Source organism: Piliocolobus tephrosceles, chromosome 7 (assembly GCF_002776525.5).
Source record: "Piliocolobus tephrosceles isolate RC106 chromosome 7, ASM277652v3, whole genome shotgun sequence".
NCBI lineage: Eukaryota > Metazoa > Chordata > Mammalia > Primates > Cercopithecidae > Piliocolobus > Piliocolobus tephrosceles.
This window is the reverse complement of record NC_045440.1, coordinates 4251230-4272538: the sequence shown is the minus strand read 5'-3', so window position 1 is coordinate 4272538 and position 21309 is coordinate 4251230. Positions and strand designations below refer to the sequence as shown.

At 46.5% G+C, this 21309-nt stretch overlaps 2 pseudogenes; one reads left to right on the top strand and one right to left on the bottom strand.

The window, feature by feature from the left end:
* The first annotated feature begins 1289 nt into the window (after window positions 1–1289).
* On the top strand, window positions 1290–2277 carry LOC111530108 (annotated as a pseudogene).
* Window positions 2278–11180: 8903 nt separating this feature from the next.
* LOC113225302 lies at window positions 11181–14073 on the bottom strand (annotated as a pseudogene).
* Between the last annotated feature and the right edge of the window lie 7236 nt (window positions 14074–21309).

Below are 21309 nucleotides of genomic sequence, written 5' to 3'. Positions count from 1 at the left end.
CCATTTAGATGCAGTAGGTCATTCTTATTACTTGGGTTGGTGGAATCCCTTTCAAAATGTAAGTTACTAATACAAACAAAGACGGAACTTTGCGAGCAGGCGTTTTTAAGAATAAGTAGTCTCAGGACTGATAATATTAACTCCTTTATGCACATCAGGTAGGACTTTATTATGGCAGATACTAGAAATGTACAAAGTGAAGTTAAAAGGTAACTCCTAGCAGCACATCTTACTCCCTGGATTCTCTAATGAGATAGGTGTTTCTACTTTGCTGTTGCCTTTTTGAATAGTTCAATTCTAGCATTAGTACTGCTGTGTGGGAGGGAGTATGTGTGAACAGAGTAAGAGATGTGACAATCAAGTCATAGAATAAATGCTTGGAAATTTTAGAATCATGTAAACAGCTTATGAATTGAGTATAAATTCCCAGTGCTGTCAGTCTCACCCATCCTTCTATCCACATGTGTGGAATGTTCTAGGACTCCATGACTTTTGAGGATGTGGCTGTGAACTTTACCCAAGAGGAACGGGTTTTGCTAGATTCTTCTCAGAAGACTCTCTACATAGAAGTGATGCAGGAAACCTGCATGAACCTGGCTTCTGTGGGTGAGAATGACAACACATTTCACTTAATTACAGAAGTATTTCCCTATCATCAGTGCTGTTTGTGATTTGGAATGTGGCAAGGGAATGATTTGTTGAAGAAATCAGGCATGGGCACTATGTACAATGAACATTAAATCTAGTAATGTTTCTATAGTTTGTAATAATTTTGTGATAATTTTGTGGGTCTGCATTTTAGGAAACAAATGGAAAGACCAGAATATTGAAGATCACTTTGAAAAACCTGGGAAAGATATAAGATAATTTGCACTGAGAAGAGGAAATAAAGTCCTCTGAAGGAATCTTAGTATGTCATGAACTTAAAAACAAGTAATCAAAGCAAATAAGAGTCACTTGAAATTTATTTCTTTTTAGAAAAATTTCACCCAAAATGTAACGTACTTCAGTGTAGCAGTCAGTGTTTGGAAAACAGTTTACTTGAAAATAGCACTACAAAATTGTGTATATGAATGTTACTAATTTGGTCATAGCCATGCAGGTGGTAGCTGTGTTTTCAGTGGTAACCCATTTACTTTCAAATAGTTCAGTCATGACAGAAAAAAAAAAAAATGCATTTTCCCTGGTATTGGTAGCAATGTAAGTCCAAGACTTTTTAATAAGTAGAAAATTATTAAACCAACCAATAATAATGTGCTTATCTTTTTTTTTTTTTTTACAGAAATCATATGGTACAGAGACTGTGTGAAAGCAAAGAAGGTAGTCAGTATGATGGACAAGTTGTCAGCCAAATTCCAAATCTTGATCTGAATGAGAATATTTCTACTGGATAAAAACAATGTGAATGCAGTATTTGTGGAAAAGCCTTTGTACATCATTCCCTCCTTAATAGGCACATCCTAGCTCACTCAGGATACAAACCATATGGAGAGAAGCAATGTAAATGTAAACAGTGTGGGAAACTCTTTGTTTCTGTTCCAGGTGTTAGAAGACACATGGTAATGCACAGTGGAAATCCAGTTATAAATGTACGATATGTGGGAAAGCTTTTTATTTTCTCAATTCATTTGAAAGACAGCAGAGAACTCACACAGGAGAAAAACCCTATAAATGTAAACAATGTGGTAAAGCGTTCACTGTTTCTGGTTCTTGTCTAATACATGAAAGAACTCACACTGGAGAGAAACCCTACGAATGTAAGGAATGTGGGAAAATATTCAGATTTTCTTGTTCTTTTAAGATGCGTGAAAGGACTTCCACTGGAGAAAGACCCTATAAATATACGAAATGTGATTAAAGCCTTTAGCTGTTCCACTTCCCTTCATTACCATGGAAGCATTCATACTGGAGAGAGACCCTATGAATGTAAACAGTGTGGCAAAGCCTTTAGTCATTTGAGTTCCCTTTGTAACCACAGAAGTACTCATACTGGAGAGAAAGCCTATGAATGTAAACAATGTGACCAAGCCTTCAGTCACCTCAGTTCCCTTCACCTCCACGAAAGAATTTATACTGGAGAAAAACCCTATGAATGTAAGAGATGCGGTAAAGCCTACACTTGTTTCAGTCACCTTACTCACCATGAAAGAAGTCATGATACAGAGGCTGGGTGTAGTGACTCAGCCTATAATCCCAGCACTTTGGGAGGCCAAGGTGTGTGTATTGCTTGAGCCCAGGAGTTCATAACCAGCCCAGATTAAAACAATGTGAAACAACCTGGGCAACATGGTGAAACTCTGTCTCTGCAAAAAATAAAATAATGCTGGGCATGCTGGCTCACGCCAGCTACTCGGGAGGCTGAGGCAAGAGAATGGCGTGAACCCGGGAGGCAGAGCTTGCAGTGAGCCGAGATCACACCAGTGCACTCCAGCCTGGGCAACAGAGCAAGACTCCATCTCAAAAATAAATAAATAAATAAATAAAAATAACTGGGTATGGTGACACATTTCAGTTGTCTTATTTGTTTTTCAAGGACATAAAAAGCCACAGGGGGTTGAGGTGAAGCCCTGTGCATGCAGATCACGAGGTCAGGAGATCGAGACCATCCTGGCCAACATGGTGAAACCTCGTCTCTACTAAAAATACAAAAATTAGCTGGGTGTGGTAGCATATGGTTGTAATTTCAGCTACTCAGGAGACTGAGGCAGGAGAATCACTTGAACCCAGGAGGCGGAGGTTGCAGTGAGCCGAGATTGTACCACTGCCTGGCGACAGAGTGAGACTCCATCTCAAATAAAAAATAAATAAAGCCCCTTGAATGTAAGAAATGTGGTAAAACATTTACTCTTTCCCATTCCCTCATAAACATGAAAGAGCTCACACTGCACAGAAACCTTAAGAATGTAGGAAATGTGGTCAAGCCTTCAGATTTTCCTGTTTTTGAAGATTTGGGAGGACTCAGAGTTGAGAAAAGCCTTTTGAATCTAAATTTGTGCTGAGGCCTTCAGTTGCGTTAGTTCCATTTGAAGACATCAGCTCATTCCTGAGAAAAACCCTATGAATGTCCAGAATGTGGGAATGTTTCATCTCTCTCATACCCACTGAAGCACATATGAAAATGCACACTGTAGCTGGCTGGGCCTTGTAAATACAAGGACGTACACAGGATTAAAACTCTAATAGTTTAGAAACTGCAAGAATATTTTCAGTTTTAACATTTGAAAAGTCATGTGAAAACTCCCACTGGAAAGAAGTTCTATAAGTGAAGTTGTTCTAATTTGGAAAGCCTGATGCAAATTAATTATGGTGCAGTGCTTGAAAAAAATGTATGAAATGTTACACAAGTTACAAGTATATTGTTTTTATCAGTGACTCATTCTTAAAGAGTCTTGAGTATGCGTTTCACCTTGTTTTGCAGGGAAACGAAGTGAGAGTTCTTTAAATGCTCTTTAAGCAGTAGTACTTGAATTTCATAGATAATGATATTTTCTTAAGTTTGTTGGTAGAATTTTTGTCTATTCATTTGATAATGTGCTGGATTCATGGTTGAATTTTGATGTTTTTTTCTAATATGTAGGTAAGTTTAATTTTTTTATTTCATTATCATTATTATTATTTTTTTTTGAGATGAAGTCTCACTCTGTTGCCCAGGCTGGAGTGCGGTGGTGCGATCTTGGCTCACTGCAACCTCCGCCGTCTGGGTTTAAGCGATTCTCCTGCCTCAGCCTCCCGAGTAGCTGGGACTACGGGCGCCCACCACTACATCCAGCTAATTCTTTGTATTTTCAGTAGAGACAGGGTTTCGCCATGTTGGCTAGGCTGGTCTTGAACTCCTGACCTCGTGATTTGCCCGCCTCGGCCTCCCAACGTGCTGGGATTACAGACATGAGCCACTGCTCCCGGCCAGGTAAGTTTCATTTGTATGTATTGTCCTGTGATTAATGGACCAGTGAATAATGGTTGTGAATTGTTGGGATTGTGTTACTAGCCTCATTTGGCAAATTTTGATTATCCCTTGTCCATTATACACATTCCACTTTTTTTTATTAAAGGAAAAACTACTCTTGATGTAAAGATGTTTATTTTTTACTAATAATGAGTTGGTATTAATTCGTAAGTACATCAAGTTTACCATAGAGTGTCATCTCGTGAGTTCTTTGCATCTGTTGCCCTTTATTCTTTATTATTTCTGTCTGTTATTTGGATTGTTCACTTTGAATGAAGGAGAGAGAACTGTGATAGGACAATATGTTGTAACCAATCTGAGGGAGGAAGCATTCAGTCTCTCAGTCACATATGATAGCGTTGGGCTATTCATCGATGCCTTTGGTATTGTAGTAGATAGTATTGCACCATTTTGGTATTATAATTTATATATTGTATTTTACAGTATTACAGTCTTACCAGTCAGTGTCACATGATTCATTTCCCTACCAGCCGACAGACAAACCAGTCACATACTCCTGTAGGAACAAAGGAACATCCTTGGCCAGGCACGGTGGCTCACGCCTGTAATCCCAGCACTTAGGTCAAGGCATGAGCTCCTGCCATCTTCTGTTCATGCTCATCACAGCTCTGTGCAGTGGGTGTCCTGATCCCTGTGGGAGGATGGAGGATGGAGGTGGAAGGGTGAGTGACGGCAGAATCACATGAGGGGTCTCTCCCAAGGTAGGGAGGGGAACCGGCCCAGGACCTCAGTGCCCATCGCGTCCTTCCTCATCCTCCTCTGCCTCTCTGTGACTGTTTGACTCAGGCTGCAGGGACAGACATGAGTATGTGCAAAGCGTGTGTGCACCCCTGGGGGCGTGTGCCCATATTGGCAGGGAGGGATGTTAGTGTGTACAGAGCATGTGTGCACACCTTGGGGGTGTATGCTGGCATTGGCAGGGACAGATGTGAGCCCGTGCAGAATGTGTGCTGGCATTGGCAGGGACAGATATGTACAGAGTGTCTGTGCACATCTCAGGGGTGTGTGTTGTTGGTGGCATGGACAGACGTGAGCGTGTATAGAGCATGTGTGCACACCTGAGGGTGTGTGCTGGTGTTGGTTTGTAAGCGGCAAATACGTGGCCCTTGCGTCAGGCGGCCCTGCGCCCATGCTGAGTCCGTCAGTGGCCTTTGGGTTGGGGTCTCCATCTCCCCACACAGCACTCCAGTGTCTTGAGGTTTCGGATTCTTCCTCTCCGGGTACTTGGGCCTCCTCAGGACCAAACATCAGAACCAGCCAAGTGCAAACTACGAGAACGTTCAAATCCATCTTCAGTAGGGAAAACAAAAGCAATTGGAATAATTTTCCAACATGACCCTGTGGTTAAGCTGTTAGATACTCCAGCCAACAGATTCAGTCACTTTAAAATTCACACCGATTAAAATGGTTTTGAGAGTTGCAGAGCTTTGCCGCTAAACCTTGAAATAATTGAAGCGTTCTGCTCCACTTGCTTACTAACTAGGGTTGGGGATAACTTTCAGTCCAAAGTAGCAACCTTCTAAATCCAGCTTAGATGCGAGGCTCCCACTGACACAGGAAGAGACAGTGGCCCTTGTGTATTATCCTGTGTTCACATACTTTGTCTTTTTTTTTTTTTTTTTTTTTTTGTATCCTGATCATCACTTCTGCTTTTCCAATTCAAACTAAATGGAGTTTAGTTCTGTTTTGGAGAAGCTGTGGTTAGTGGTTTCTTTTCATAGTTTGCTTAATCTCTTAAGTCTGGTGCTTATGTTTACCCAAATGCACTTTTCTTTAGTACGACGGTGCCATTGCCCAGGGCTTCTCGCTCCATATCTGCTCCCCAGAAGGCCCCCTCAGAATGGGCACTGGAGATCCATCCCCTCTCCGTGTGCCATTTTCTTTGAGTCCAGTGTAGGTTTGGCTCAGAGAAGAAAACAGGCCTCCGAGTTAGGTGCCCCTGAATGCTTGCTTGTGAAATGTTTAGCGATAAGGCACCTTCCAAACTAATTTTACACATTGAGAGTTGTAGCTTGGAGTATCACTGCAGTCATAAGAACAAGAAACACTCCCATAAAGTAGATAGGCAGAAAAAAGCCATAAAAATTTAATAAAGCGGCCAGGTGCGGTGGCTCAAGCCTGTAATCCCAGCACTTTGGGAGGCCGAAACGGGTGGATCACGAGGTCAGGAGATCGAGGCCATCCTGATCTACACGGTGAAACCCCTTCTCTACTAAAAATACAAAAAACTAGCCGGGCGAGATGGCGGTCGCCTATAGTCCCAGCTACTCAGGAGGCTGAGGCAGGAGAATGGCGTGAACCCGGGAGGCGGAGCTTGTAGTGAGCCGAGATCGTGCCACCGCACTCCAGCCTGGGCGACAGAGCGAGACAGAATGTACAGTGGGAAATGCTCTCAGTCCAGCCAGGTGGGCTGTGGCATCCTCCTGTAAATACATTCAGCTACGTGTGGCCCTGATGGCAATCACTATTGTGAATTGTGATCCAGAATGTTCTTGGGGGGCCGATGCCTGCACTGTGCCAGCAGCTGAGTCTGATTGGGCCTCACGGCGGTGATGTGCTTAGTGCGGCCAGCTGGGCTGAGGGGTGACCACCCGTGCACTTGCCACGTGCAATCGTTATTCTGGTGATGGAGTTGCATGAGACATGGCTTGTCCACCTGGACTACTTAAAGTACCGGGAACCCAACTGCGGGCGGGTGCCTCCCAACATGGGAGCTGTCTTTGGCCGCTGCAGACCTTGGCCGCCGGTCCCTGAGCCCACGGGGAGGCATCGGAAGGCTCTGCTGGGCCATGGAGGTCCCCGAGCAGGTGGTCACTCATTGCTTGTGGAGTGGTCCATGGCCTGTGAGTTTATGCCTGAGGTTTGTGTGGGCAAGGTTAACCAGTTCACAGCTGGGCACTTACACAGCTGACACTAGTTAAAGTGGTATCTATATTAGCTCGCACGCGAGTGCATGAGGAGCTTGGGGGGAGGTGGGGTAGGTGGGTGGGTAGGTGGGGGGGTGGCTTGGCCCTAGCACTAGAGCCCGGGCTCCTGACATTCTGTGTCTTCCAGTTGAGGGGCCGTCAGGGCCCCTGTGGATCCTGAAGACAGTGGGTGCCATAGGGACCAGGGGATGTGGAAGCCTCTAGAGGCTGCGGGAGGCAAAGGAGACGGTCGCTTCCCCAGAGCCAGCCCTGCCGACAGCTCGATGTCAACTGATGGGACCTGTTTTGGACTTTAGCTTCCGGAAATGTGAGAAAATAAGTCAGTGTTTAGGGCGCTAAATTTGGGGTGATTTAGTGGAGAAACAGAAAACTAGCCCACGAAGGTGCACGTATTGAAATGTGCTCTGTCCCAGTGTTCACAGTGGCGTGAGGGGGATGGCATCGGGGTTCTGGGAACTGTGCAGTTTTACTGAAGGAAGGTGGTTCACCATGCCTTTTCTCATGTAACTGAAGGTATGTATGCCTGCCACACCGCCCAGGAGACAGGGACTAGAATTCTGACTTTATTTCTTATGGGAACCAAGCCACAGTCAGAACACAGTGAGGACTGAAATGAGCTTCCTACAGCCTGAATTGGGAAGAGGAATTGCAAGTAGTTTGTTTTTCTACACAGACCTGTCCTTTCAGGTTTTGTTAAGTTCTGGAAAAAGGGAGAAGCCAGGCACACCTCGGCGAGGGACAGTGTTTCTGGAGGTGGTGCGGCTTCAGCTTGAACTTGGCCGTGTGGCTGGGAGGCTCAGAAACTGCCCTCCAAGGGCACTCATCTGTTCCTTATTGCACTAATACCTCGTTTACAGAAATCCACAGAAATTCCAGAGCAGTGCGGGAGGCCTCTGGTCTGGATGGGTTTGTGTGGACCGAGGTCATGGGGTGTTGTCCCAAGTGCTTATCCTGATCTGGCAGAGGCTCTGTTCCCAAATTATTCCACAGTTTCAGAGCCTATATATGAGTGATAGTCTTTTAACTTTATTGCATAAAAGCAAACAAAGTATGTCTTGAGGGTCTAAAAATCCATTTAGTAGTCATGGCTGTCAACTCACACATGGGGCTTTAGGATGGAGTGAAAACCACCGTCACCTGGCATGGACGCTGTGTGGTATTTTTAGCGTGGTGGTCTGCTCATGCCTTGAGCTCCATCTGCAGTGTGAGCAACAGCTGTGCATTTGAGAAATGTGGGTGGGTTAGCTTGCTCCTCCAGGGACCTGCAGGCATCCGGGTGAGGGGCCTGGGATGAGTCCACATCAGTGGGAAGGAGCTTGGTTGTGTCAGCAGATATGTCTGCCTCTACAGGCCCACAATCCAGCCAGAACCCAGTTTTCCTTTGGTCATCTATTAAAAGGTATTTATTATCTCTCGGGTCTCAGGGAGCCTCCCCCAGGCAGGGAGAGCACGTCTTTAGCAATGAATGCTGAGTGCAGGGCACGGTGGGCAGCCTTCACAGGGGCCAGTCGAAATGCCTTCCAGAATCAACAGGGTCCCTCTGAAGATGATAATTCCATGACTGGCCTAGTGCTCATTCATGGCTTTATTGTTCCTTATTTATTTTCATGACGATGTTCTCTCGGCGTTCTCAGAGGAAAAGAGCTACCTGTGGCCTCTCTATGGAATCTCCTATGATGGCCTGATGAACAGTGTCTGACCAAAGAATTCTGTAGACTCACATTCACACACAGATTTCTTAAGGAAGAGATTGTCTATCTGTTCCTAAGATATGTCTTGCCCATGGCGAGATCAGCCCCAGGTCACCACTTCCACAGATGTGCCATTTCCTAAAGCAGATGGAGTCAAATAGGCCAGGTGGGAAATCAAGGAAGGAGTGGGCGTGTTCCCAGGGGCTGTGCTGGGAGAAGTCATGACCATCTCGTGTGGGCCCTCCAGGAGAAACCCAGTGCCACTCGGGTGGCTGGGTCACCATCAGTTGGGACGAGCGAGGTTGGAGCCAGACCCTAGGGGACGGAGCCTCCACAAGCACCAGTTTAAAAATTTATTTTTAACATAATATTCTTGGAAAAGGCTATAGCATTTCTGACTGTTCATATTCAGCTCTAGAGGCTGATTTTCTCAGCGGCTCCTGCGCAGTCGGGGGCACCAGCGCCGCTCATCTGATGACCCAGGATGGGTCCTTGGCGATTTTGGGGTTCTTGGGTCCGTGTATGGCCAGGCCATGCATGCTCTTCCCAGTGCCCAGGTACCTGAGAGGAAGGCAAGCGAGGTCAGCGAGGACTGGCTTCTGCATCAGTGCCGTTAAGGCCTCCAATCCCAGACGCTGTCTCCCCTGCTCTCCACTCACCTATCACTCACGGCCAGGAGCTTGTCGTGGCTGACAGTGAAGAGCTGCTCCCTGTGGACCTGCTTCATCTCATCCGAGAGGCCGTCTATACCTGCAGGTATAGATGTAGACACATGAGCCTACTTCCACCACTATAATTATTGCAATTCCCACTGGTGTTAAGGTCTTTAGCTGACTTGCCACACTTCACGGAGGCAATATCAAGTGATGCCCTGCAATACTAGACCTTAAATAGCATAAAAGACTTTCTTGGCTGTTCTCGGCCGTTCTTGGCCTCCCCTGGGCTTCCAGGCCAGGTTCAGCATGCTTCCCAGGAATCTCACTTCTCATTGGCCTTGGAAACACGCTTCTCGACATCCAGGCAAAAAGAGTGCATCCCGTCATTTCAGTTTTACTGACCTGAAGCCCAGTGGGGCCAACCCATGGCAGCACGGCAGTGTCTGGGCTCATTAGGGTGGAAAAACGACGTGGGCACGGCCCAGGCCTGGCCACGTTTCTCTATAGAGCCACCACTTTTGCTCATGACATTATCAGCCTCATGTGGCTTTTAAATTTTCTTCTGCCTCTTAGCTTAGTAGGGCCACTAAAGTCCCAGGGCCAACAGAGTCTTGCTCTGTTTCCCAGGCTGGAGTGCAGTGGCACGCTCTTGGCTCACTGCAACCTCCACCTCTTCCAGGTTCAAGAGATTCTCCTTCCTCAGCCTTCCGAGTAGATGGGTGTACAGGTGCCCACTACCACACCCAACTAATTTTTGTATTTTCAGTAGAGATGGAGTTTCACCACATTGGTCAGAGAACGGAGATAGCCTGTACATGATGGGATATCTTTACCTAGAGCTTTCAGTTGGTCTCGACCTCAGCTACTCTTCAGATCAGGGGGAGAAGCATGGAAAGGCCCGGTACTCAGGTATCCGGAAAGAAGATGGGATGAATATTCTACCTCTGAAGTACATCCCAAATCTGGGAGTTTACTTCAGCTTTACTGGGATCTACTTGGCGAATGAAACTGTGCCTCGTTCATAGGCACATCTGGAAACCACTTCACGAGGGCCGTCACAGTTTGAACCACACACGTGGCATCACGGTGAGCCAAATGGGGACTGGTGGTGCAAGCAACGCTCCCCACGTGTTAGCGTGCGTGAGACTCACTTGGCAGAATTTGACTAGGTGCGTGTTGGTAGAGGGGGCTGAGGTTCTCTTGCCCCTGTGGATGTTTAAGAAGTCAAAGGTCCTGCCCAGTCCTGCAGTCCCCTCAACCAACTCTGTTTCGGAGACATAATGACTTGGATTGCTAACAAGTCAAGAAATTTTCAAGCCCTTGGAATATCAGTTATACACAAACACGGAATGAAAGTCAAAAGAGAGTACGTCATCTTTTTGAGAATTTTATTCACTTCAAAACAAATTAAACACACCTATTTCCAATGGCATTCCAGAGCCCAATTTTCGAGGCTGAGGAAACACCCCAAGAAGGCTTTGTGCAGAACGCTTCACAGCATCCAAAACACTGCTGTCAGGGCGGGGCACAGCTAAAGGCCTGCATCTCTCAGGGTTCCTGAACTGTTCCCTGATTCAGTCATCTAGAGAGCAAACACACAGTAATTCCCCAGTTTCCTACTGACATCACAGTGGAAATCTGATTCCTGCAAGTCACCGTCACCCAGTTTCTGAGGCAACGAATCACTGGCACAGAAGCTTCTGGTGGCGGGTTTCCGGAGAGCCCTGCGAACTACAATGTCCCTCACCAGAATTCAATGAGGCAGAGTCTCTGCATCTGGTCCCTGCCTGGCCTGAGCTCCAACATCCACAGAAGCACCACAGCTGGGGAGCTTGGGAGTCACCACACACAGTCTGCTCTCTGCTCTGCGCTCCTCAGTCCCACAGTCCCCTCCAAATCACAGGAGCTGGATGCAGTGGAGCCCCAGCCACCGGCAGTCTCACTCCAGGTAAGAATCGCTGTCCTCTGAGGAGGAGGAAACCTGAAGGTCCTCACAGAGGACACTCAGGGGGACAAGAACACAGGGAGCCTCAGACTTCTCTGAGACATGAGGGCTGTGAGCGAGGAGGGCTCCCGGCTTCTCAGGAGAGGGGAACGAGGGAGCTGTCAGGAGGCTGGAGCTGCACCATCCTTTTTCCAGTCTCCGGAGGAGCATTCTGAGAGGCTGGGCCCCATCGTGGCTGGCCGCTGGGTGATGGGACATGGTGCAGGCCTGGGCAGTAGGTAGGCAACGTCTGCTGTGCAGAGGCTGCCGGGCACCTGGGCGGGTGTCCTCGTGCTCATCTGGGGTGACGGACTTGGTCTGAGTTTGGTTGCAGCTGGCGGAGGTTGGAGAGTCTCCGGGGCCCCCAGCTCACCTCCCTGGATGGCATTTTCGGGCATCTGGAAGGGACCCGTTCTCGGTTTCTTGGGGAAGTTCAGGTAAGCCTGAGTCGGAGCCTGGGCAGGTCTCTTGGCTCCTGGCCTGAAACTGAGATTGGAGCCGAGGCCCAAGCTGTGTGTGTCGGCTGGCGGACAGGGCTGTGAGGTCACCGCAGGACGTTTGTCTTGTGTCTGGAGGCTGATGACCCGGATCAGGATGTGGGGCTTGGAGGCAGCCCAGGGAACTTCTCGGCAGCCACCCTGAGGGCTGCTGTGTGTCCGCTTCACCACGACGAGAGGCTCCGGGCCCTGCTGCCTGAATCCAGGCTGAGGGATGTCGGCCACAGCCCCTGTCTGTCGTTCCTTTGGTCGGAGACTTGACCAGGAGCTCAGACTGGCTTTTCTGAGGGGAGACAGTGAAGCCAAGACGGATACCATGTCAGACATTTTGGTAGCTGAGCCATCAGTGAGGGCAGGGTCCACACGTGGCTTCTTATTAGTTGTGTGGACCGCCATTGGCCTGCTTGCAACCTGAAAGAAAGGAGACCACACACCTCTTCCTAAAGGAAGAGATGATGATACTACTCCCACTACTGGAGAAGGTACACACCCTCCTGTGATATTGTTCCTCATAACTTGTCGGGGAGAGCATGATATTACTTCCAATATGACAGTGGCTTGACACCCAGTCTGTGATATTGCTCCTAATTTCCAGTAGGTAAAGTATGATGTTCCTGCCAAGAGAGTAGTGGGAGTACAGCCACCCTGTGATATTTCTCCGAATATTCAGGGAAACACAGGACTACATTATCCCAGATCTCCCAAAAAGTGTACACCCATTGTGTGATATGGTTCCTAATATCCAGAGGTGCAGAGGATGTTATTCATTCTCTGATCGCAGGCTGTTTACACACAACCTGGGAAATTGCTCCTAATATCCTGAACAAAAGAGACTGCTAATAATGGACACACATTGCAGGGGGGAGTAATTGGCTATTACGATCCACATCGCAGGGGGTGAGGCACTCCCCCACAATATGGGGAGTAATAGCAACCCCCTCTCCCCCTTGGCTATTATGATCCACATCGCAGGGCAGTTCAGGACACCAGCCCTACCCCAACCTTGACCCAGATAGTGGGTGTCATGGGACCACCTCAGGGTGGGTGGCAGCTCAGCTCGAAGGTATCCCTGCTGCCAAAGACCAACTGTTCCTGCTAGTTTGAATCTGGCCACAGGGTCTCTGTTGGTGAGACAGGTGACCATGAGGCAGACACCCTGAAATCTAGCACGACAGAGCTCAATGCCCCATGAGAAGCACCATAGCAGGCCGACTTTGCAGATATACTAGCGAAGGCCACAGCAGGCCCTGAGTGAGGAACAAGCTGACCAAGATCCTGGGGTTCTGCCACACAGCCCTTAAACCAGGGATTGGAAACTGTTTCCCTAAAGAGCCAGGAGTCAGTAATTTCAGCTTTGCCAACTGATCTTTGCCTCAAGGATGGAACTCTGAGATGGCTGCAGGAGAGCAGCCTTCTGCAGGTGGCCTGTGAAGAGATGGGCGTGACTGCACCCCCATCAAACTTTACTTATGGACATGGAAACTTCTCAGTGTCATGAAATGTTATTTTTTTATTTGTTCAACCATTTGGAAATGTAAAATCCATTCTTGATTCATGGGCCACAAGAGCAGGCAGGGACAGTCTGCCCCTGGCCGACCTCTGGAATGAGCTTAGAGGAGGAAAGGACAGGCTGGGCCAGCGCAGCCTCCTCACAGCGGATTCACTGCAGGAGGGTCCTTCATAGCAACCACTTCTCATCCTTCATCTTGGCTTCAAGTGGAGTTCAGGTGGAGAAAGAGAGAACAGAACTGGCCTCAGCAACAAGAAGGAAGGAGATGCAGGGTCAAACAGCCGTGTGGATCGATCACACTCGACATTCACACCAAGCGGAGCACAGGCAGGACCAGCCCAGGGGGGCCGAAGTGGAGGCTCTCTGGGGTGGGAGCCCTCTGGGTGGGCAAGATTTCTACCTAAAACTCAAATAGAAGATCTACACAGCAGTAGTTACAGAAAACACACACTAAGAAAGAGGCCAAAATAAAAATAGGACACCAAGTTTGGCCAACCGGATCTCACTAGCCAGTTGGTAAGAAAGCCCAGGAGGGCCCACCAGAGGAGCTGGGGGTGGGTTCCTGCCTGCAGGGGGCCTGGGACACCCCATTCCCACAGATGAGGACCCAAGCTTTGCGGAGGAAGCTGTCAGAGTCACCCAGTGGGCTGTTCAGAGGTGGAGCCACAGAGCAGGTGAGGAGCCCTGGCCTCGTCCTCATGTGCGCTGAGAAGCTGGGGTGGGGGCACACCCCCAGGGGCCGATGCAAACAGTGGACCGCCGGCCCTCCTCCTGCCCAGAGGATGCTCAGCTCACAAGGGACCACCAAGGCCTGGAACCCAGGGACACACCACCTGACCATCATGCCCAGGCCTCCTGGACCAGGCAATGTCCAGTACAGGCAGGCAGTCTGGGCTTGGGGCCAGGACAGGGATGGATGGTCCTGCTAGGCAGGCCTCCTTCTCCCTACCAGCTGGGCTGGTTGCACTGTAGTTTTGGTTTTGGCAACATATTGCTGCCCACTTTGGCCACACCAGTCCCCAGCTCCCTGGCTAGGCCCAGTGCTGTCCAACCCACCTACACAGGCCCACACACCCAGTGCCCACTAGGCTCTGTCAGCCAGGAGGACCCATGCTCATCCCCTGAAGTTTCCGTGGGAGCCTACATCCCACAGGGACCCACAGCTCAGGGCCAATCTCCATGGGGGCCTCTTGGTTGTGGTGGCAGTGGTGGAGGGGAGTTGACCTCCAGCCCTCCCTTCCTGGCCACTGTCTTTTGTGGGGATCATTCAGTCCTGGAAGCTTCCTGGGCACCCCAGAAGGAAGAGAACAGGGTGGTCATGGCAGCCTCAGCCCCAGGCTCTGGGCCGAAAGTTGATAACGACCAATTGAGAGCAACCACTGAATCTGATCCTCTTACAGCTACACGAGAAGTTGGTGAAGAACTGAATGTCGACCATTCTGTGGTCATCTGGCATTTGAAGCCAATTGGAAAGCTGAAAAATCTTGGTAAGTGGGTGCCTTATGAGCTGACTAAATATTTTAAAAATCATTCTTTTGAAGTGTCATCTTCTCTTATTCTATGAAACAACAATGAACCATTTCTTGATCAGATTGTGACATGCCATGAAAAGTGGATTTCACACAACAGCCAGCTCACTGGTTGTACTGAGAAGAAGCTCCAAACCACTTCCCAAAGTCAAACTTGCACCAAAAAATGGTCATGGTCACTGTTTGGTGGTCAGCTGCCAGTCTTCTGATCCACTACAGTTTTTGAATCCTGGTGAAATCTTTACATCTAAGAAGTATCCCAAGTTAATTGATGAGATGCATGGAAAACTGCAGCACCTGGAGCTGGCACTGTTCAACATGAAGGGCCCAGTTCTCCACAACGCGTGACCACATGTAATACAACCAGGGCTTCAAAAGTTGACTAAACTGGGCTATGAAGTTTTGTCTCATCTACCATATTCATCTGACCTCTCACCAACCAACTACCACTTCTTTAAGCATCTTGAGAACTTTTTGCAGGGAAAACACGTACACAACCAGCAGGATGCAGAAAATGCTTTCCAAGAGTTCATTGAACCCTGAAAGCATGGAATAAACAAGTTTATTTCTCATTGGCAAAAATGTGCTCAATGTAATGATTTCTTTTTTTTTTTTTTTTTAAGACTGAGTCTCACTCTGTCACCCAGGCCGGAGTGCAAAGGTGCAATCTCGGCTCACTGCAACCTCTGCCTCCTGGGTTCAAGAGATTCTCTTGCCTCAGCCTCTTGAGTAGCTGGGATTACAGGCACATGCCACCACACCCAGCTACTTTTTGTATTTTTAGTAGAGACGGGATTTCAACATGTTGGTCAGGCTGGTCTCAAACTCCTGACCTCCTGATCTACCCGCCTGAGCCTCCCAAAGTGCTGGGATTACAGGCGTGAGCCACTGTGCCCAGTCCATTGTAATGGGTTCTATTTTGATTAATAAAGATGTGTTGCAGCCTATTTATAAAAATTTTAAATTCATGGTCCAAAACCACAATTGCTTTGGCACCAACCTAATAATAGAAGAATTAAAAGAGGCCTTTATATTAGACAGCCCATGGGTGATAAAATAATAAAGAATATTACAATATCCATAACCCACAAAGTTGGTAACTTAGACCAACTGGATGAATTAAAAGACACAATCTATTAATACTAAAACATAGGAGAAATAGGTAATCTAAATATATTGTTATCTATTTTAAAAATGGAATCAAGACCTAATAACCTTACAGAAAACCTATATTTTCCAAAAATCTGACATTCTGTCATGTTATTCTAACTGGTGGGATTCAGGGATTTCCATTTTGATAAGAACATAGGTGAGTCACACACACTTACTTTTAGTGCTCATTGGTCAGGAAACCTATGTCCACTATAGGATACTGCAGAGCTATGCGTTTTGGAGAATTTAGGAAAGATAATATTATTTTCAGAGTTAAAGGAAGACAACCTGTTTTATGTACAGTAATTCCTCATAATATCACAGGGGATACCATATTTAAACTTTGGGGTATCCCCAGGTATAATTCTTATTTGAGCCACATGTGAATTTCAGACACGGAGGCTGCCCAACTTTGGTGGCTTTCAACAGATGTGGAAGTTAATTCACAAACTACTTTGTGGAGGCATAAACTTCAATGAGCACTCATTTAGCATTTTATTTTAAATATTATTTTTGTAAACTCTGCATTTCCAATTAGGTGAAATTTTAAACCTGTTTCAGTTCTTATCCACTTTTTTTCCCCCCCTGAGACTGAGTCCTGCCCTGTCACCAGGCTGGAGTGCTGTGGCATGATCTTGACTCACTTCAACCTCCGCCTCCCAGGTTCAAGCAATTCTCCTGCCTCAGCCTCCCAAGTAGCTGGGATTACAGGTGCCCGCCACCATGCCCGGCTAATTTTTGTATTTTTAGTAGAGATGTGGCTTCCCTATGTTGGTCAGGCTGGTCTTGAACCCCTGACCTTGTGATCTGCCCACCTCGGCCTCCCAGAGTGCTCAGATTACAGGCCTGAGCCACCGTGACTGGCCTCTCCACTCTTTTTAGGCAGAGGGGAGTAAGGGTTGCTTTAAGTTAGGAGGGACTCCCGTGTACCCAACCCATTTGTGTAAATTTCTTCCTTCAGAGTTCTTCAAATCAGCATCACCATTGTTAAAGGCCTCCCACATGGTAATAATTGTGCTACAGGGTTTTATGAACATGAAGTTTATGTTTGGCTGAATTAACCTTCTTGCTGTGGCACAAGGGGGGCATAGGTGTTTTCACCAATTATGAAGCGGGTTCACTGTGCAATGGCTACCAACTTTTCTGAGTACAATGAGACCAAACACATTCATACAGAAATTCCATGAAGTGAATTTATTACTTACAAATAGCAAACAAAAGACAACAGAAGTCTAGGATTCAATATGAACCGCTACCACAAGATCAGGAAGGCTACCCAGAGCAGATAGATGGAGTTTTGACTGTAAACACTTCACTTGCACTAAAACTGAGGGACCCCAGAAAGCAGCCCACCTTGGGTTTTCTCCCACGATGTGGTTTGCTAGACACAAGTGTTAAAGACCAATCTGTTTCGAGCAGGAACTATCACAGAGCCTGGGCTGTTCGGACCAATGTAACCTGATTATCAGGATATCGTCTTCCAGCATATGATACAGTTATCTTGAGAACTACCAGTAAGAAAGAGAGGAAAATGGCCCTGGACCCTTAAAACTGAAGGATCAGGGTATTTGTTGTGACAGAGGCACAGACAGTAGCGACAGAGTGTTCTTGTGAGCCATCTACTAGTTCTCTTGACCAGAGCATGGCACCTAACTGCCTTTCTCTTTCCTTTCAATGGAGACTGTTTCAGAATATTTTGAGTTTGTACATCTACAGAGTTGAGGCTCATGATCGCTGGCAATGTAGACTCTCTGCATGGTTACAGGAAAGAGTTCAGGAGCCCATCAAGCCACATTGGAGGAGACCACCTAATCCTCCAGAGAGTGCCACTCCATCTTCCTGGGGTTAGTTCCACATGCAGTAAGGCCATTATGTCTAAGGCCGGCAAGACTTACAGTCCGAAGATTTTACTTTTGACATGGTGATAAGCAGCAGTGATAAGAAAAGCCCACACACTGGCTAGGAAGTTTTCAATGCAAGCAGCTGAGACACTTCTTCATATGCTTCGATAGGGGCTAATATCAAGCTCTTTCTTCCCATTTTCTTTACTCATCAGTGACTGAACCATGAGGCACCATAGATGTACACCTCATCAGGAGGATGTATGGGACAGCGGCAGGGGGAGCAGCATCACAAGAAACAAACAAGGCCACTACTTCTGCCTACATAATGACTATTGTCTTGGAGTGTACAATAATAATGTTCACATGGCTGCCCTAAGCATACAGAGATGCTGACCAGAGTAGATGCAGGGACTACAGAGATACAGCCTGATCCTTGCTAATTAGGACTTAAGTGTCGGCTTATGTGCTGTGCTTTTGTGCATTAATAAGCCAGGGCCTCAAAACTGCCTGCTAAGCACAGGCCAAATATCATGCTGGGGTGCAATTAAACATTCATGTCTAGGAGATGAGAGCATTTTAGTGTGGGAGAAGATGACAATACCTGAAGACTGCAAAACGGTGTGCAGACCAAAGGGAAGGCCCATGGTCAGCTCACGGTTCTGACTCAGGTGACTGCTGATGTGTTACAGAACCGTCAGCCGACAGCAGGTAGGTCAAGTTGAGCAGGTGTCCTTCATGAGGGCTGGTCCATTCCATTTGTGTTGCCAATTGTTTCAATAGCGTCTCATGCACCCCACTGGTGAGGAAGGAATGAGCACCCTACATTTACTGGCACCGTTAAACACATAACATCTATTACTAAACAGATAAGCCAGACATCAGTTAATAATTACATATAGGAGGATGATGTAAGCTCCCACAGGCCCAAACAGGGATTAACTTGGGAGCAGAGAGTGGTATGTCATTAAAACCTGAGAATGTTCCTTTTTTTTTTTAGATAGAATCTTGCTCTGTCACCCTTGCTGGAGCACAGTGGTGTGATCTTGGCTCATTGCAAGCTCCGTCTCCCGGGTTCACACCATTCTCCTGCCTCAGCCTCTCTAGAAGCTGGGACTACAGGCACCCACCACCACGCACGGCTAATTTCTTGTATTTTTAGTAGAGATGGGGTTTCACCGTATTAGCCAGGATGGTCTCGATCTCCTGACCTCATGATTCGCCCTCCTCGGCCTCCCTAAGTGCTGGGATTACAGGCGTGATCCACTGCACCTGGCCGAGGATGTTCCTTTGTTCCTACAGGAGTATGTGATTGGTTTGTCTATTAGCTGGTAGGGAACTGAATCATGTGACACTGACTGGTAAGGCTGTAATACTCTAAAATACAATATAGAAACTATCATATCATAATGGTGCAATACTATCTACTACAATACCAAAGGCATCAATGAAAAGCCCAATGCTGTCATATGTGACTGAGAGATTGAATGCTTCCTCCCTCAGGTTGGTTACAACATATTGTCCTATCACAGTCCTCTCTCCTTCATTCAAAGTGAATGATCCAAATAATAGACAGAAATAATAAAGAATAAAGGGCAACAAATGCAAAGAACTCATGAGATGATATTCTATGGTAAAATTTATGTACTTAAGAATTAATACCAACTCATTATTAGCAAAAAATAAACATCTTTACATCAAGAGTAGTTTTTCCTTTAATAAAGAAAGGTGGAATGTGTATAATGAACAAGGAATAATCAAAATTTGCCAAATGAGGCTAGTAAGACAATCCCAACAATTCACAACCATTATTCACTGGTCCATTAATCACAGGACAATACATACAAATGAAACTTACCTGACCGGGTGCAATGGCTCATGTCTGTAATCCCAGCACGTTGGGAGGCTGAGGTGGGCAAATCATGAGGCCAGGAGTTCAAGACCAGCCAAGCCAACATGGCAAAACCCTGTCTCTACTAAAAATATAAAGAATTAGCTGGACGTAGTGGCGGGCACCTGTAGTCCCAGCTACTCGGGAGGCTGAGGCAGGAGAATCACTTAAACCCAGGAGGCGGAGGTTGCAGTGAGCCGAGATTGCACCACTGCACTCCAGCCTGGGCAACAGAGTGAGACTCCATCTCAAAAAAAGATAATAATGAAATAAAAAAATAAACTTACCTACATATTAGAAAAACATGAAAATTCAACCATGAATCCAGCACATTATAAAATGAATAGACAAAAATTCTACCAACAAACTTAATATCATTTTCTATGAAACTCAAGTACTACTGCTTAAAGAACATTTACAGAACTCTCACCTCAAGGTTTCCCTGCAAAACAAGGTGAAATGCATACTCAAGACTCTTTAAGAATGAGTCACTGATAAAAACAATATACTTGTAACTTGTGTAACATTTCATACATTTTTTTCAAGCACTGCACCATAATTAATTTGATCAGGCTTTCCAAATTAGAACAACTTCACTTATAGAACTTCTTTCCAGTGGGAGTTTTCACATGACTTTTCAAATGTTAAAACTGAAAATATTCTTGCAGTTTCTAAACTATTAGAGTTTTAATCCTGTGTACGTTCTTGTATTTACAAGGTCCAGCCAGCTACAGTGTGCATTTTCATATGTCCTTGAGTGGGTATGAGAGAAATGAAACATTCCCACATTCTGGACATTCATAGGGTTTTTCTCAGGAATGAGCTGATGTCTTTAAATGGAACTAACGCAACTGAAGGCCTCAGCACAAATTTAGATTCAAAAGGCTTTTCTCAACTCTGAGTTCTCCCAAATCTTCAAAAACAGGAAAATCTGAAGGCTTGACCACATTTCCTACATTCTTAAGGTTTCTGTGCAGTGTGAGCCTTTTCATGTTTATGAGGGAATGGGAAAGAGTAAATGTTTTACCACATTTCTTACATTCAAGTGGCTTTATTTATTTATTTATCTATTTATTTTCTTTAATTTTGAGATGGCGTCTCACTCTGTCGCCAGGCAGTGGTACAATCTTGGCTCACTGCAACCTCCGCCTCCTGGGTTCAAGCGATTCTCCTGCCTCAGAATCCTGAGTAGCTGGGATTACAACCATATGCTACCACACTCAGCTAATTTTTATATTTTTAGTAGAGACAAGGATTCACCATGTTGACCAGGATGGTCTCGATCTCCTGACCTCATGATCCGCATGCACAGGGCTTTCCCCCAACCCCCCGTAGCTTTTTATGTCCTTAAAAAATAACTAAGACAACTGAAGTGTGCCACCATGCCCAGTTATTCTTTTCTTTTCTTTTCTTTTCTTTTCTTTTCTTTTCTTTTTGAGATGGAGTCTTGCTCTGTCACCCAGGCTGGCGTGCAGTGGTGCGATCTCGGCTCACTGCAAGCTCCGCCTCCCAGGTTCACACCCTTCTCCTGCCTCAGCCTCCCGAGTAGCTGGTGTGAGCCAGCCTGCCCGGCAGTATTTTATTTTTTCTAGAGGCAGGGTTTCACCATGTTGCCCAGGTTGTTTCACATTGTTTTAATCTGGGCTGGTTTTGAACTCCTGGGC